Source organism: Rutidosis leptorrhynchoides, chromosome 4 (assembly GCF_046630445.1).
Source record: "Rutidosis leptorrhynchoides isolate AG116_Rl617_1_P2 chromosome 4, CSIRO_AGI_Rlap_v1, whole genome shotgun sequence".
Taxonomy (NCBI): Eukaryota; Viridiplantae; Streptophyta; class Magnoliopsida; order Asterales; family Asteraceae; genus Rutidosis; species Rutidosis leptorrhynchoides.
The window spans coordinates 579110102-579130318 of NC_092336.1; positions in this window are offsets into that span (position 1 = coordinate 579110102).

The following is a 20217-nucleotide window of genomic DNA, read 5'->3' on the forward strand; positions in this document are numbered from 1 at the left end:
ATGTCTTAGTCAAAAATAAGTAATTATTTACTTTATATAACATATACGATTTCATAAATTTGCACGAATGGCAAATAAAATAAATTTATTTTTATAAAACTTTGAGAGGATCGTACCGTAAAATAGTGTGTGAAAAATTTTTGGCAAACAAAATTTTCATATTTCAGAGGTTACAAGTTGGAAAAGGATTGATGAGGATTGAGTAAAAGATTTTGAAAATTTCGGGTGATCTTTGAGGTAATAAAAACCATTGAGTTTAAAAGCGGTTGATGACTATTGGTAGGGCATAAGTCTTTCGACCAAAAATAATTAAGTGTAAAGTTGTTGCTTATAAGTGAGTTACGAAAGGGAGAGTATGAGGATGGGATTAACTACCCATTGATTTTGGAAATCGTTAACTGGTATGACTAATATCGACGTAAGAAGGGTGATGGTGTGATTATCATCGATTAAGAATTCTCTCGGAATAAGTTAGGATTCAGAGTCGCATAAGAATGAGCATCAAATAAGATTCTTGGGTAGTATAGAATTTGAATTGCTGAAGTGACGGGATACAATTTCCTTTATGTATCGTTGTCCATTGTATCGGTTTCTTTCATGGTTAGAAAGTGAGCAGATTTGGTGAGGCGGTCAACGATGATCCAGATAGTGTCATAACTATCTATTGTTTTCAGTAGCTTCGGGATGAAATCCATCGTCATCCCTTCCCATTTCTATTGTGGGATCTAGGGTTGTTGAAGTAACCCAGATGGCTTTTGGCTCACCATCCTCGCGAGGTATACGAATAATCTTCTTACTATAAATAACTTTCGCTTTTATCCTTGAAAGCCAGTCCATTCCAACTATCTCATCAAAGCTTCCTAACTCAATGAGTATTAGGTTAACCCTAAAGTTCATTCCAACTTTTACATCAAGCTTCCTAACTTGATGAGTATTAGGTTAATCTTAAGGTCCATTCCAACCAAATCTTATTATACTGCCGTGAAAATTTTATCAACCTTCTCAAATAACATCTGCTTGTGCGCAGGTAACTAATCCTTTCCAACTACTACTATAAAACTTCCAAGTTTTGTTGGCATGAGGTCATCTCCAAATGACCCACCTGTTAATTTTAAGGTACTACCTTAAATTACTCCTCTATCTCTGCCAGCTCACCATTAGCTTGTCCTATAGAATACTTAACTCTCATGGTTGTTAATGGCTTATTAGTCATAACACTGAGGTTCTTAGATATAAGGTTTCTATCGCTCTAGTATTAAACAACTTCGAGACAGTAAACGTTGTGAAGAAATGTACCCTAACTAAAATCAGGATCTATGCGAGTCTCCATAACTGAGGTAATGATTGCTCTACCGCAGGTAAGTCCAAAGTTTTTCCTATTTTAGAACTGTTCCCTTAAGTGTCCAGGGTGTCTATATCTATAACATATTGCCGGGTTATCAATCTGAAATCAAGGTCCTATTTGTACAATATCTGGGCTACGTGGTTATTTTTTCCCTACCTCTAACAGACCATAATGCGTATACTCAAGTGGTTCCTACTAAAATTTTCTTTGAATCACTTCATATTCCTCATGTGATAACATTGGGACTTCTGCATAATTTACTTCAATATAATCACGCTGGCCTGGCATCATTATATTGTACTAAATCGTACGTTCATTTCAATATCGCTCCATATGGTCAACGTAACGTGATCACTTCAAGTTCTACTCAGTTTCATCTAACGGTGCTTTTATCTATGCCATCTCAAAACAAAATCTACATAATTAATCTCATGATTATCTCGGTGTGGGTGCGTAAGTTCCGCAGGTCATGCATCAATGCCTAAATGTCCCGAAATTTCTCCAAAATGTTCGGGTTTAGGTAATGTCGTTAGGTTCCTTTCTAGAAATTCAATCTGGTGTCTCGCGTCGAGTTGTACGTGTAGCAAGTAGTAATACGATATGTTTTGAGGCGACTCCCAAGTCTTCGGGTATGGCCGAGCATCAGTAGAAGGCATTCTGACCTTGTGAAAGGAGATGTCCTCCCGACTTCTCCAATTCCTAAGAGAGTTGGGGACCTAAGTCCAGAAGTGTCATTAGATCGTCGAGTAGTAGTGTAGAATGAAAGAGATAAGTGACGGTCATGAAAGCGTACGGAATACGGGTCAACTTGCGGAAACTGAACAACCTTCTAATGTTCATACATCGTACGTGGCTAATTAGGGTGAGCTCGAGGTGCGGTTACTCCGACAAGTCCTCACATATCCCTTCCTCCGAGGATCAACTTTAGTGGGCGTGTAATCCGAGGGGTACTCTTTCTAGATTGCGTGAAGTAATGCTTCGATCTCTGGGATGGTGGAACGGTAGTAACAGGTGGATTACAATACTAGTCCTCAGGGTTAGACGAGTGGGTAAAGGGTTCAGAAAAACATCTGAACTAGGAAAGATAAATTCTCTAAGTCGGTACAGCGAAAAGCAGACGGGCAGCAAGCACGTAATCAGGCATAACAACTACAGCAGCCTAGATCGTCTACAGCAGTACGTAGCATGGCAATAGTAACAGTATTAAGCAGAAGTAACATGCAATCAAAAGCAGACAGTAGCATGCAGTAGGGAGAATAGGCAATAGCATACAACAAGTTCACATAGTAGTAAAAGTAAGCAGTATCATGCAGTAGTAATAAGCAGTAGTATGCAGTAAGATCTAACAGTAGCATGCAGCAGTCCGCAGAAACTAGTAAACGAGCAAGTTGTAGATTAGTCCTATTAGCGAATCCTACTCGACTCGGTCAAGACTCACTAATGCAACCTAATTCCCTACAACCAATGCTCTGATACCAAATGTGACGCCCCGTACAAAATCATCGTGTACGGATCGTCAACAACAGGATCATTACAAGTTCAAACACTATATGCTGTTTGAAAACCAGTTTTGCATTCATGAAAAGATAGCGTTTTACAAAAGATAATGTGCTTGCTATGAATAGAAGCGTTTACACAAGTATGTGACCCAAAGGTCGTTACAAAGCCATTGTTTAAAAATAATGTAAGTTACGAATGCAACATAAAAGTTCCATGATTGAGACATCTCTAAGTAATGCAGCGGAAATCTAACACAGCAGGTCCGTAACAGCAAGTCTATAACACCAAGACAACAAGTCTAACAGCGGAAGCAACAACGTCTAAGCACCTGAGAAATACATGTTTAAAAAGTCAACACGAATGTTGGTGAGCTATAGTTTGTCTGTAATCAGTAATGTAATGTAGGCCACGAGATTTCAGTGCTTCAAACCAGCGTTTCAAATCAGTATTTCAAATCAGTATGATAAAGTATATGCTTATCCGTGGGCACCCGGTAACTAACTTAACGTAATATTACCCCCTAAAAGTATACTTGGCGAGTGCGTAAGTTTATGAAGTATTAAACACCCGTTAAATGCTAGCGCGACTAGCCCGAGTGGGGATGTCAAACCCTATGGATCTATATCTAAGATTCGCGTTCACCGGTTCAAAGACCAATGACTAAACGTTACCGAGCTAAGGGGAAAGTTTATGCTGTTGTATAACCAACACATATATAAAGTTTAAGTACTCGTGCCTAGTATGTAAAATGTAAAAAAAGCGCATGTATTCTCAGTCCCAAAATAGTTAAAGTAAAAAGGGATGCTATAACTCACAGTGAATAAGCAGTAAAAGTCGTCACGAAAGTGTGCAAATAGTAAGTCGGTCCGAAAGGTCGTCAACCTAAGTCAAAGGTTACTAGGTCAGTATGTTATCCTCATAAGTTCTAATAGTACATAAAATAAGTTTAAGTGTCATCATCATTCATCATCGTAAAAGTTAAGTAAGTTTAACAAGTATATAGGTCGAAACAATAGGCTGACTTTGATCAGCTGCTACGGCCTCTACGTAAATCAAAAAGACGCGTAATCAGTGGTCATGGCTCCGTATGGGAGTCCTCTAGTTGCTGACCAATTTCCAGTATGAAACTCGTCTTCTTTTGACCGTGGTGATGGTTTAAGTGCGAGTAGGTCAGAAATTTCAGCACAACGTTAATAGGGTGTAGTGACTTTCGGAAGGCCATAAATCCTAAACCGTAACTCGGATTAAGACGAGGTCTAAACGGAAAATCATCTACTCGAACTGAAATAACTTAAAATTTACTTTCCAGTAGCCCAGGTGGTCTGATCAGATCCCGAAAACAGTAAGCAAGGTGCTCCGGTGGGGTTCTTAGTGCTTGATGCTCATCACGGTTCTCATCCTTGATGCTTGTAGCTTCAAGTGTACAACTCGTTGATGGGTTAGCATCACCTTGACCAAGATTCTACTATCAACACACAATATTTTAAGACCAAGTAAGAACACAACTCATTTAAGAGTCTTAGATGGATGATGAACCAAGGTTACATCATAACCTTAGTCTTAACACAATTACAAGTTACATTTACAACTAAAACTACAAACTTTACTTCAATCAAGCAAGTATGAACATAATCTAAGTCAAATAAAGTGATGAAACCCTAAGCTAGAGAGCTTGGATCCTTTTCACACAAGTTATAAGGTCACAAATCTAGAAAGCTTGAACCTTTAGTGTTCTTGAAGACCTTGAAGCATAAAGCTTAGATCTTTAAGTTATATGAAGACCATAAACACAAGTTTTGATCTTTATAACAAAATAATGAGATCATAAGTTAGGAAACTTAGATCCAACAAAAGATATGAAGATTCAAGCTAGAAAGCTTGCATCTAGGTGGTTCTTGAAGATCTTGAAGCATAAAGCTTGGATCTTTAAGTTACATGAAGATTACAAACACAAGTTTGAATCTTTATAACAAAATAACAAGATTAAAGTGAAAAGATTTAGATCTACAAAGTAGGTGAAGATTCAAAGCTAGAAAGCTTGAATCTTCCATGTTCTTGAAGGATTCAAATCCAAGCTTGAATCTACAAGATATAACAAGATCAAAAAGCTAAAGAGTTTGATCCTTTAATGATGATGATGAACACGTGAATGATGAAGGAGGAAGAAGAAGAAATATCAAAACTTACAAGTTTTAGAGTGAGAAAGACTAGAGAGAAAATAAGAGAGTAAGTGTGTGTGAAATGCAAATGAGAGCAAGTGTAAAATGGATGAACTAAGGCTTGTATTTATAGTGAAAATGGGTGTGGGAAGGCTCCATGGTCATTGGTTTTGGTGGGGGGGATAAGGGGGACAAACTTTTGCTTTTTGGTTAATGGTTGTCTAAAGTTGGTGCTTATGTTAGGATCCCATGCAGCATTAATGATAATACTTGATAAAAATGCTAGCATGTTCCCTCTAATAAATGGGCATTTGTCTTACATATTAATGGGTCACTAGTTATTAATAATTGGGCTAACTAAATAGTCCACTAACTAGTGTAGGGTGGGCTAAGGCCCAACTTTCATAACCCGTCCTAATCCATCTGGACGAAGTCCATGTCGATTATAAACGATTCACAATAGTTGATTACATCGCGAGGTATTGACCTCTAAATGATACATTTTACAAACGTTGCATTTGTTGTTTTTAAAAGACAACCTTTCATTACATCGAAAGTTGACAGGTATGCATACCATTTCATAATATCCAAACTATAAATGACCTAATCTGTCATTTACTTAATAATAATGTCTAATGAACTTCAACGACTCGAATGCAACATCTTTTGAAATATGTCATGAATGACTCCAAGTAATATCTTTAAAATGAGCTATTGCACAGCGGAAGATTTCTTTCAAACCTGAGAATAAACATGCTTAAAAGTGTCAACCAAAAGGTTGGTGAGTTCATTAGTTTATCATAATCATTCATTTCCATCATTTTAATAGACCACAAGGTTTTCATTTCCAGTTCTCATAAATAAGCGTCCCATGCATAGAGACAAAAATATCATTCATATGGATTGAACACCTGGTAACCGACGTTAACTTAATGCATAGAATATCCCCAAACAGAACCCCTCGTCTGTATAATAATAATCTCGAAGTACTAAAGCATTCGTACCCCGAATGGGACTTGTCAAGGTCCATATATCTATCTTTAGGATTCGTGTCAATCAGGGGCCATTTCCCTAAATTCTTAAGTTACCAGACTTGAAGGGCGATATTCGGTTTAATAATCCAATCATAGAATGTAATTTTAAGTACTTGTGTCTATTTCGTAAAACATTTATAAAAGCAGCGCATGTATTCTCAGTCCCAAAAATATATATTACAAAAGTATTTAAAAATGGAGCAAATGAAACTTACCATACGATATTTTGTAGTAAAAATATACATACGACGGAACTGGACAAAGCAAGGTTGGTCTCAGATTCACGAACCTATATCATTTGTATATATATTAACACCAAATAGTAATCGAACAAGTTTATATATTATTATTAATAATATACTTGTTATATTATATGTTATATAGATAAATTTATATTTAATCTATATAACTAATACTTATCATATTAAATTTTAATATAGTAATTACTTATTAAAATATTATTTAGTATAATATGTAATATTGATATTAATGTAGTTATGTTTTATGTCATGAATATATTTTATATAGAAAATCTTTATTTGATATATATTAATAATACTAATAATAATAATGATAATAATAATAATCCTAATAGTGATAAAAATGATAATTTTATTAAAAATGTTATTTTTAATAATATTGATAATAATAACTTTTAATAGAAATAATACTTTTTCTAAAATGTTACTTTTCATAAAAATGCTAAAAATGATAGTTTTAGAAAAAAAATAGTTTTAGAAAAAATGATATTTATAATATTGATGATAATAATAATAATAACAATATTGATTTTAATCAAAATGATACTACTAATAATAACCTAAATAATAATACTAATAATAACTATAAAAATGATAATATTAACAATAATAATAATAATACTCATAAAGTACTAATAATATAATACTAGTAATAGTGATAATAATATTAATTTTATTAATGATAATACTAATCATAATATTAATGTAGCAATGTAATAATAATAATAGTCATAATAATACTAATGAAATATTAATAATAAAAATAATAGAAATTATTACCTCACAAAATAGGCTTAAAAAATATAGATGCCACAAGCCGAGCTCGAACCCGTGACCTCAAGCTATTCCACTAACACCCTTAACCATTCATGTTGTCTTGATTTTCTGATATTCCCCACATTATAGGTATATTTAACCCGTTTTCATATTATAACTTGGCCCAATCTTTCGGCCCACAACAACGATAACCAAAACCTAACAATTAAAGATCTCGGCCCAAATAATAATCAGTCCATTAACGGTCCACAATTGAAACAAGTTCACATCCCACAAAATAAAGAAATAATCAAATGGGTCGTTTATATTTCTGCAGTTAAATCGATCAAAAAAAAATGTTTGTCCAGCTCATCACTCTAAACCCTACCTCAACTTTAACAACCCACTAATTATAATTCAATAATATCCACTTGTTTCAACTTTAATCCCATCATCTCACAGGAACGTATGGCTACAATAAAAGAGTTTTTGCAAGTTGTTTATTAAAATAGAATAATGAGCGTAACAGCAAAGTAGCTGTAACAGTGGAGTTCGAAAACTGGAAAACAGAAGGATGTACAGTAGCAGTAATCATCACTCTTCAATCGTTATTTGAACAGAAAAAAATGAAGTCATAGCACTCGATCAAAGCAGGAACAGAAGCGGGTTTTAAATGGGTGGTGTTGGTTTCTGGTTAATAATTGGAAAAGAAACATAAGAACTTAAGTAGCAGTCGATGGTTTGATCAACTGGAATGGAAACATAATTAAAAACAAGTTCGAGGAGAAGGTGGTTTACGTTGGGTGTTCTTGACAGAAAGAGGAAACATTAAGCGTATAGTTTGATAGTGATAAGGTTCGGCTAACAATTCTAAAGTGAACGTGATTGTGGCATTTAATGGTGTTCGAGCTGGACATAAATAGTAACGAGGATGAAAGCAAGCAGAAAAAATTAATTCGATGATGATAGTATTTGGTTTTGAGTGATGAAGGGAGTTTGAGGGTGGCGGTTGTTATGGTGATTCAAAAAAATGGTGCTCCGGTGATAAGGGTTTGTAGGGTGGTGGATAACGATAAAGGGATCGACCCGTTGATTGAATTATTGAACAAGTTAATCTCTTTAAGTTCTTGAATTAAACTAATATTGGCAGAAATGGAAGCTGTGAGATTGGAGTTAGGAAGAGATAAACCGGTGACGAATATATCGGTTAAAGTTGATTCGCAAAGGACACCGAATCATAAACATGGAGTTTCGTCTAAGGTACGTAATAAAATGCCATCAGTTGATAGTCCTAAAGATGGTTGGATAATTAGTAAAAAGAATAGAAAGTGTTTTAAAACATGATTTGAGGTTGTTTGAATTAGAAACCGATAGTAGAAGTGAAGATCTAGCAGGTGGGTTACTTCTTGTAATAGTAGCACATAACAAAGAAATAAAGAAAATAAATTGATCGATTAGCTAGTGGCAGTTGTTTTGATTATAGTTGAACTATCACAAGTACAATCGGGTTTAAAGAGGGTGGTGTTCTTGAACGGGTTTTGAATAAACTCAAGTGGATTTTTGGATTCGATAGTTAACAACTTGTAACTGGGTTTTGGGTTCTTTGGTGATGATAACTTGATCAAGAAAGGAGAGAAAGTATGTAGATGGTTTTTATGTATGTATGTTATCTATGTATGCATGCATATATGGGTTAGATTAGATTCTTAAACAAAACAGAAAAAGGAAAAGTCGTGTAAGTGGGGATAGTTGAATATGATGGAAAACAGAAAGGGGGTTGAGGGGTTTATGCATTTTATGTCTTTTATATATGTATAAGCATATAGGTGATGAAATACAGACAAATGAATTTGGTTACATGCATATATCACACACAGTAGTTAATAATAATAATATTATAATGTAAATAAGAAACAAACTGTGATCATGGAATGCAAACAGCGACACACAATTAATTATTCGTACAGTTTAATAACATTATTCTACCGACAGTTTTCACGGACTGCATTATCGTACTCCGTTGATAAATCAGTAGCGGATAAAAAGTACACAGATAAATTCCAATTTTTTTTAAGATTAATTATCTTTAATTATTTTAGTCTTTTTGGTATAAAATTCAGTCATTAATTTAATAAATAAAAATTACATCAACTGTTCCTCTCATTTATGGGTAAAATATAAAAAGTGTTAAAATTAAATAATTAGATCCTAAATATACTTTTAATAAGCGTATAACTTATATAACTCATTTTCGAATCACCTTTTATTTTAAAATTACATAAGTTCGTATTTAACTTGCTTAATATCAATCGGAATATCAAAGGAGTATTACAATCATTCAATATTTATTTTTAATATATATAGATATGTCTTAAATAATAATAATATATATTATTTTATTTTACATTATTAATTCTAACAATTACTTCATGTAATATTTAAATTTATATTTCTAATTATTATTTATATATATATTCACACATATCTATTTACAATTAATTGTTCATGAAAGCATAGTCAAAGGGTAATTGGTTACATGAATATAGATTTCAAAACTTTCGAGACTCAACATTACAGATTTTGCTTATCGTGTCGGAAACATATAAAGATTAAAGTTTAAATTTGATCGGAAATTTCCGGGTCATCACAGTACCTACCCGTTAAAGAAATTTCGTCCCCGAAATTTGATAGAGGTCATCATGGATAACAGTAAGAATGTTTTTATGACAAATATGAGTTGATAAATAGAGTTTTATCATCATTGAGTAATATGGATAAAATCATTTGATTTTGTGAAGAGTACGAGTGAAGCTATCACCAAAGAGTGAAATGAGTAGGTATAGATTCGTCATATCTTTTGACGTATATATGATTGATTTCCAAGTTCAAGAGATTTGGAGAAAATCTTCGTAATAAGATTTGATTCTTCGGTAATCAAGGAAATTAGGATCCGCTTTAAATGCGATCATCTGTTTTGATTTCTCTGTCAGATATTTTACTATAAATCCACCCCCGTCGTTTCCTTAAAACCCATACCTTCTATTCTTCCTCTCTCAACTCATACTTTAAAGCATTCATTAATATGCTCCATCCAATACTGATTCTTGATATACTCCTAACCTTCATATCTGTCATTCTTCTCTTTCGTCTACCACCGGAGGATTTTATTTACTTCTACTATTATCTTGGGGTTATAATGTTATTAATTTTCTCGTGCCTTTACGTGGCAATACGTATTGATATGCACGATTTGTAATTTATGTGATGTTGTCGAGCTTTATATTTTCTTTTATATTCAAGAGTTCCATACTTTTGTCTCCTCTCCCCGACTTCAAGTCGAGCGAGTAATGGTCCAGAATTCATAGGTATGAAGTTTTGGATGAACATAGTTAATGTTTTAAGAAGGAAATCGTAATGGCACGATCTTGATTTGGCAAATTACCAGAATATCCGAAAAGGTAGAACTATCCAGAAGATATGTTCTTAATATATTTGGAGATTGGGTAGAATGTAAGAGTCATGTAAATGGCACATGATGAGGGTATGTTCTGTGATTCATCACGTTCCATTAGAAACTCAGCATGAATTACTGTAATATAATCACGTTGATCAAGTGTCATTATATTATACTAACTCATGCTTTAGTTCCCAACATTACTTCAATAACATTCATGTTTTAAATTTGAATTTTTCAGAATTTAGTTACTAACACAGTTTCTTTTATGTTGTAACGCAGATATTGCGAAGAGATAAATGATTTCAGATAAGAATAGTTGTGAAAATATCTTCAGGAATATCAAAGATATTTATAATAAAAGATACGATAATATCTTAGAATAATTAAAATAAGATGATGATGAAGAATATTGTCCGCAAAGATTTTTAGAGTAAGGAGCAAGATATTTGCTAAAGACTTCATCAGAAACAGAATCATCAGGATTCCTTAAATACGGGGTTTGGTCCTTGTATTTTGTAACACCCCAGCTTAACATGACCACAATATTGTCCGCTTTGCCCGCAGGCGCACGGCTTTTTCTTGACGACCACACACGATAAGCACTTTCCCAGGAGGTCACCCATCCTGGTAGTGCTCTCGCCCGAGCACGCTTAACCATAACATACTCGCACTTTTACTCAGCCTCTGATCCCAAAACGCGTTGTGTCATTTAAGCGTGGGTATTACCTTATAATCCCATGATCACTCATGTATGTGGGCGATGTGGGATTTGCCTAGGGTGTTACATTCACCCCCCCCCCCTCAGGGACTCATCGTCCTCGATGAGGTTTGCCCCACCACCCCCAATGGTACATGAGTGGCTCTGATACCATTCTGTAACACCCCAGCTTAACATGACCACAATATTGTCCGCTTTGCCCGTAGGCGCACGGATTTTTCTTGGCGACCACACACGATAAGCACTTTCCCAGGAGGTCACCCATCCTGGTAGTGCTCTCGCCCGAGCACGCTTAACCATAACGTACTCGCACTTTTACTCAGCCTGTGATCCCAAAACGCGTTGTGTCATTTAAGCGTGGGTATTACCTTATAATCCCATGATCACTCATGTATGTGGGCGATGTGGGATTTGCCTAGGGTGTTACATATTTGTCCTTGGTCTCCTTTATGGTTTGCTCAACCTTTTTTCCAGTTCCAAACCTTCTCTTTTTCTCAGCTTTACCACCATACCATTCTTTATCATCAAACTTTTGACTGTTAAAGTCGTTTACAGTTTTTGCTGCTTCATCAGCATTTTTCCAATTTTGGAGAACTAGTTCATAGCTTGTGATGTTTTTCAGAAACTTCACATTCAAAGTATGTATGTATTGGAGTTAGGCGTTATATGTATACATATAACTGTTGGCGTAGAATCGTTGCGAATTTCGAGAATAATGATTCAAGCTTTTTGATATGGCAATTATTATTACAGGATGTAGGTGAGTACATGATGGAGTTTCATGAATAATATAGATATTTTTCAGAGAGATTAAAGCTGAAGTTGCTGGTACATCTGCTGATAATATAGTGGAATATAAAAGATTCTCCGGTAACAATAAAAGAGCACACATATATATCAAGGTTATAATAAGGTTACTTCGAACGAAAAGTCAAAGTTGACTTGCTGGAGCTGTGACAAAATTGGCTAATTTGAAAAGAGATTGAAAAGTTATTTTCGGTAATAATAACGCTAAAGGAAATTAGCACAGCTCGCGTTAAACGTTTACTCAGTTTTCGAGAGTTTTTAGGTGCATAACTATACGCATCAATCTTTTCTTCCATAGATGAAGTGCGGTTGGTTCATCCTCCCGATTGAGGTGTTTTCAAGAATTACGAAAGGTTTGAACGCAGATTGTAATCGTCAATATACAAATGAGGTTTAAGATGAAATCAAGTGGCAAACTTGAGGAAATATTTAACTGTAGTAGATATAATTTATTTACAATCTTTTAAGTCGAAATGTGTTGTATTTAATATTTCCTACTCTTTTAATACTTTTTAATTGTCCATAATAGTAGTCCAATAGTCCAATAGTTTAATAGTTCCACCAAAACTGGTATATTTTAAGGAAATAGTCATATAGGAACAGTTAGCAAGGATTTGATTAATATAGTTTTAAAGTTTTACGTAGTTAATTAATTGGTTACTAATCAATTTTATTTTGTTCATTATTTTCTTCATTATGCCACTTGTCAAATCTTGACTTGGATTCTGATCGGTCAAAATCCGAATATGAAATTGAACTTGGATGAAAATAGTTTTTCTTTGGTGAACGGATACGTATATGTGTGAATTTGAGCAGTTTTGTTAATGACTGCTGAATCTGAATTGAAGAATGTACAGTGTAACTTATTAATGTGAAATTTAAATATTCCTCGGGTATTACCTACCCGTTAAAATATTTTCACCATTAACAGTTTGTACAAAAGAATTAATTACAATCTTTATGAAAACATATATACATATATATATTTTCTTCGGATGTAATCATGTATTTAAAGAGTTAATATGATATTAATCTCATTTGCTTTTCGGTTTGAGCTAGAATAAGTAATCCTTAAAACTATTAGGAACCACATATTCTTCGCAGAATATTGATGAAGTTATGGATCAATACTTCATCGTTAATTGCTATTGGTACTCCTTGGTATCTATGGTGCGTATGATGTTGATGTTCGTGGGACAGATTGTGAAATTGAGGCTTGGGATGCGGATGTTGTTGGTGGTGGTACTGTTGGTGCCGGTAATGTTGCTGAAGCTGGTACATTTTGCACCATATTTTTCAAGGCTACACTCGGGTGCGAAGCTCGTTGACTTATTACTCCGGGATAATTGTCGGTAGGAACGAGCAAGTGAATAAGGTTTTGAATTTGAGATAGTATATAATCATAGCGAGATATTCGGAAAATGAGGGTGAAAATGGTGTTTCGGATTGGTTCGCCGATGAGTGCTTCAGGTTCATCACCAAGAGGGAAATTCGGTAGGTGGAAAGGATCGCCTTCTTCTTGTCTCCATTGATTAAGTAGACTGCGAACCCATCCCTAATTCATCCAGAATTGGTGATGACTGATTGGTTGATCCATTCCGGTTACACTGCTTTCGGAGCTCGAGTGAAAATCCATATCGGAATAGCTGTTGAAATCCGAGGAACTTGAACTGGTTGCAGAATTCATCTTGCACGGTTAGATAAAGGATTTTCAATATGAAATGATTTTCAGATATCGAATGATATTCTAATTACATAGAATACTTAATACCTATATATGGTACAAAGTATCCCATAGATTACGGAGGGAATTAAGAAAACGTGTCAGATAAAGTCTACAGTAACAGATACGCTAAAATATGAATTAGCAGATACGCTAAGATATGAATTTTGTCTATACACTATTCATGCAATCAATGCAGTAAGATGTGTCTAGACTAAGAATGATAAGCAGGTAATTTTCGACAAAAGTGATAAGCCAAACTTTTTGACATGCAGACCAGGTTCAAGTCCAGACTCATTAATGTAACCTAATAACTACTAGGTCGAAGTCCAGACTCACTAATGCATCCTAACAACTACCTGTTAGACACACTAATGCAGACCTGGTTCGCTAAGACCACCGCTCTGATACCAACTTTCATAACCCATCCTAATCCATCTGGACGAAGTCCATGTCGATTATAAATGATTCACAATAGTTGATTACATCGCGATGTATTGACCTCTAAATGATACATTTTACAAATGTTGCATTTGTTGTTTTTAAAAGACAACCTTTCATTACATCGAAAGTTGACAGGTATGCATACCATTTCATAATATCCAAACTATAAATGACCTAATCTGTCATTTACTTAATAATAATCTCTAATGAACTTCAACGACTCTAATGCAACATCTTTTGAAATATGTCAAGAATGACTCCAAGTAATATCTTTAAAATGAGCTAATGCACAGCGGAAGATTTCTTTCAAACCTGAGAATAAACATGCTTAAAAGTGTCAACCAAAAGGTTGGTGAGTTCATTAGTTTATCATAATCATTCATTTCCATCATTTTAATAGACCATAAGGTTTTTATTTCCAGTTCTCATAAATAAGCGTCCCATGCATAGAGACAAAAATATCATTCATATGGATTGAACACCTGGTAACCGACGTTAACTTAATGCATAGAATATCCCCAAACAGAACCTCTCGTCTGTATAATAATAATCTCGAAGTACTAAAGCATTCGTACCCCGAATGGGACTTGTCAAGGTCCATAGATCTATCTTTAGGATTCGTGTCAATCAGGGGCCATTTCCCTAAATTCTTAGGTTACCAGACTTGAAGGGCGATATTCGGTTTAATAATCCAACCATAGAATGTAATTTTAAGTACTTGTGTCTATTTCGTAAAACATTTATAAAAGCAGCGCATTTATTCTCAGTCCAAAAAATATATATTACAAAAGCATTTAAAAGGGAGCAAATGAAACTCACCATACGATATTTTGTAGTAAAAATATACATACGACGGAACTGGACAAAGCAAGGTTGGTCTCAGATTCACGAACCTATATCATTTGTATATATATTAACACTAAATAGTAATCGAACAAGTTTATATATTATTATTAATAATATACTTGTTATATTATATGTTATATAGATAAATTTATATTTAATCTATATAACTAATACTTATCATATTAAATTTTAATATAGTAATTACTTATTAAAATATTATTTAGTATAATATGTAATATTGATATTAATGTAGTTATGTTTTATGTCATGAATATATTTTATATAGAAAATCTTTATTTGATATATATTAATAATACTAATAATAATAATGATAATAATAATAATCCTAATAGTGATAAAAATGATAATTTTATTAAAAATGTTATTTTTAATAATATTGATAATAATAACTTTTAATAAAAATAATACTTTTTCTAAAATGTTACTTTTCATAAAAATGCTAAAAATGATAGTTTTAGAGAAAAAAAATAGTTTTAGAAAAAATGATATTTATAATATTGATGATAATAATAATAATAACAATATTGGTTTTAATCAAAATGATACTACTAATAATAACCTAAATAATAATACTAATAATAACTATAAAAATGATAATATTAACAACAATAATAATAATACTTATAAAGTACTAATAATATAATACTAGTAATAGTGATAATAATATTAATTTTATTAATGATAATACTTATCATAATATTAATGTAGCAATGTAATAATAATAATAGTCATAATAATAGTAATGAAATATTAAAAATAAAAATAATAGAAATTACTACCTTACAAAATAGGCTTAAAAAATATAGATGCCACAAGCCGACCACGAACCCGTGACCTCAAGCTATTCCACTAACACCCTTAACCATTCATGCTGTCTTGATTTTATGATATTCCCCACATCATAGGTATATTTAACCCGTTTTCATATTATAACTTGGCCCAATCTTTCGGCCCACAACAACGATAACCAAAACCCAACAAGTAAAGATCTCGGCCCAAATAATAATCAGTCCATTAATGGCCCACAATTGAAACAAGTTCACAGCCCACAAAATAAAGAAATAATCAAATGGGTCGTTTATATTTCTGCATTTAAATCGATCAAAAAAAATGTTTGTCCAGCTCATCACTCTAAACCCTACCTCAACTTTAACAACCCACTAATTATAATTCAATAATATCCACTTGTTTCAACTTTAATCCCATCATCTCACAGGAACGTATGGCTACAATAAAAGAGTTTTTGCAAGTTGTTTATTAAAATAGAATAATGAGCGTAACAGCAAAGTAGCTGTAACAGTGGAGTTCGAAAACTGGAATATAGAAGGATGTACAGTAGCAGTAATCGTCACTCTTCAATCGTTATTTGAACATAAAAAAATGAAGTCGTAGCACTCGATCAAATCAGGAACAGAAGCGGGTTTTAAATGGGTGGTGTTGGTTTCCGGTTAATAATTGGAAAAGAAACATAAGAACTTAAGTAGCAGTCGATGGTTTGATCAACTGGAATGGAAACATAATTAAAAACAAGTTCGAGGAGAAGGTGGTTTACGTTGGGTGTTCTTGACAGAAAGAGGAAACATTAAGCGTGTAGTTTGATAGTGATAAGGTTCGGCTAACAATTCTAAAGTGAACGTGATTGTGGCGTTTAATGGTGTTTGAGCTGGACATAAACAGTAACGAGGATGAAAGCAAGCAGAAAAAATTAATTCGATGATGATAGTATTTGGTTTTGAGTGATGAAGGGAGTTTGAGGGTGGCGGTTGTTATGGTGATTCAAAAAAATGGTGCTCCTGTGATGAGGGTTTGTAGGGTGGTGGATAACGATAAAGGGATCGACCCGTTGATTGAATTATTGAACAAGTTAATCTCTTTAAGTTCTTGAATTAAACTAATATTGGCGAAAATGGAAGCTGTGAGATTGGAGTTAGGAAGAGATAAACCGGTGACGAATATATCGGTTAAAGTTGATTCGCAAAGGACACCGAATCATAAACATGGAGTTTCGTCTAAGGTACGTAATAAAATGCCATCAGTTGATAGTCCTAAAGATGGTTGGATAATTAGTAAAAAGAAAAGAAAGTGTTTTAAAACATGATTTGAGGTTGTTTGAATTAGAAACCGATAGTAGAAGCGAAGATCGAGCAGGTGGGTTGCTTCTTGTAATAGTAGCACACAACAAAGAAAGAAAGAAAATAAATTGATCGATTAGCTAGTGGCAGTTGTTTTGATTATAGTTGAACTATCACAAGTACAATCGGGTTTAAAGAGGGTGGTGTTCTTGAACGGGTTTTGAATAAACTCAAGTGGGTTTTTGGATTCGATAGTTAACAACTTGTAACTGGGTTTTGGGTTCTTTGGTGATGATGACTTGATCAAGAAAGGAGAGAAAGTATGTAGATGGTTTTTATGTATGTATGTATGTTATCTATGTATGCATGCATATATGGGTTAGATTAGATTCTTAAACAAAACAGAAAAAGGAAAAGTCGTGTAAGTGGGGATAGTTGAATATGATGGAAAACAGAAAGGGGGTTGTGGGGTTGCAAAATTCACTATTCGGGGATTAATCGATCGAGACTTTAAAAGGATTAATCGGTAATTCGGGGATTAATCGGTAATTCGGGGATTAATCGGATTGTACTGTATACATTAAAATGTTAAATTTTAAAAAATATATGTGTAAATATAGAAAAAAACCATAAATATAAAAATAAACTCTAACTTAATTGTCTAAAATTATCTATTTTGCTCAAAAACTATTAATTTCTAGTATAAATTCATGTTAAAATGTTAACCATTTTTAACTTTGACCAACTTTGATTACCAAATTTGATTTTGAACCATCAATTAACGTTGACCGTTTAATTAAATGGATTTTTTGAAATCAGAACGGATTGTTCTTAAAAATGATTAATCGAGGATTAATCGGCGAGTAATCGGGTTTTTTGCAACACTGTGTATAAGCAAATAGGTGATGAAATACAGACAAATGAATTTGGTTACATGCATATATCACACACAGTAGTTAATAATAATAATATTATAATATAAATAAGAAACAAACGTGTGATCATGGAATGCAAACAGCGACACACAATTAATCATTCGTACAGTTTAATAACATTATTCTACCGACAGTTTTCACGGACTGCATTATCGTACTCCGTTGATAAATCAGTAGCGGATAAAAAGTACACAGATAAATTCCAAATTTTTTTTTTAAGATTAATTATCTTTAACTATTTTAGTCTTTTTGGTATAAAATTCAGTCATTAATTTAATAAATAAAAATTACATCAACTGACCCTCTCATTTATGGGTAAAATATAAAAATTGTTAAAATTAAATAATTAGATCCTAAATATACTTTTAATAAGCGTATAACTTATATAACTCATTTTTGGATCACCTTTTATTTTAAAATTACATAAGTCCGTATTTAACTTGCTTAATATCAATCGGAATATCAAAGGAGTATTACAATCATTCAATATTTATTTTTAATATACTTTATTTATATATAGATATGTCTTAAATAATAATAATATATATTATTTTATTTTACATTATTAATTCTAACAATTACTTCATGTAATATTTAAATTTATATTTCTAATTATTATTTATATATATATTCACACATATCTATTTACAATTAATTATTCGTGAATTGTCGAGCATTGTCAAAGGGTAATTGGTTACATGAATATAGATTTCAAAACTTTCGAGACTCAACATTACAGATTTTGCTTATCGTGTCGGAAACATATAAAGATTAAAGTTTAAATTTGATCGGAAATTTCCGGGTCATCACACCAACAAGGTAGAAAGTCCAACAAGACTAACTAGTAAGCATAAGTAAATTACTAAGCGTAATTAAGCATCCAATAACCCAAGAAATTATTATTATAAAATAATAATTAAGATTTCGTAGTCATAATATTCCGATTACGACAAAAGCTAAACGTGTACGCAGTACGCAGTTTGTTCGTAACGTCAAGTGACACTAACAGTCATAAAGGCTTCCGGTGATCAAGTTAAGTATCCTACGTACTTAAAGGCACGTTCTAACACATAAATAAAAGTAAGCCATGTGTATAAAAATTCCAGAGTATAAAGATAGCAAAGTACGCACAAATACGCAGTTTCGCAAAAACACAAGGCATAAAAGTCTAATAACCCGTCCTAATCCATCCGAACGAAGTCCATATCGATTATAAACGATTCACAACAGTTGATTACGTCGCGAGGTACTTGACCTCTATATGATACATTTTACAAACATTGCATTCGTTTTTGAAAAGACAATCTTTCGTTTACATCGAAAGTTGACGGCAGACATACCATTTCATAATATATCTAACTATAATTGACTTAATAATAATCTTGATGAACGCAACGACTCGAATGCAACGTCTTTTGAAATATGTCATGAATGACTCCAAGTAATATCTCTAAGATGAGCAAATGCACAGCGAAAGATTTCTTTCATACCTGAGAATAAACATGCTTTCAAGTGTCAACCAAAAGGTTGGTGAGTTCATTAGTTTATCAAAAACATTCATTTCCATCATTTTAATAGACCACAAGATTTTCATTTTCAGTTCTCATAAATATACGTCCCATGCATAGAGACAAAAATAATCATTCATATGGTGAACACCCGGTAACCGACATTAACAAGATGCATATAAGAATATCCCCTATCATTTCGGGAAATCCTTCGGACATGATAAAAACAACATCGAAGTACTAAAGCATCCGGTACTTTGGATGGGGTTCGTTAGGCCCAATAGATCTATCTTTAGGATTCGCGTCAATTAGTAGATCGGTTTACTAATTCTTAGGTTACCAAGTAAAAGGGGCATATTCGGCTTCGATCATTCACCCATATAATGTAGTTTCAATTACTTGTGTCTATTTCGTAAAACATTTATAAAAAATTGCGCATGTATTCTCAGCCCAAAAATATAAAGGGTAAAAAGGCAAATGAAACTCACTGTACTGTATTTTGTAGTAAAAATACATATGACGACATTGAACAATGCAGGGTAGGCCTCTGATTCACGAACCTATATCATTTGTGTATATATATTAATACACATAATCGTAATCGAATAAGTTTATATATATAACCTATTAAT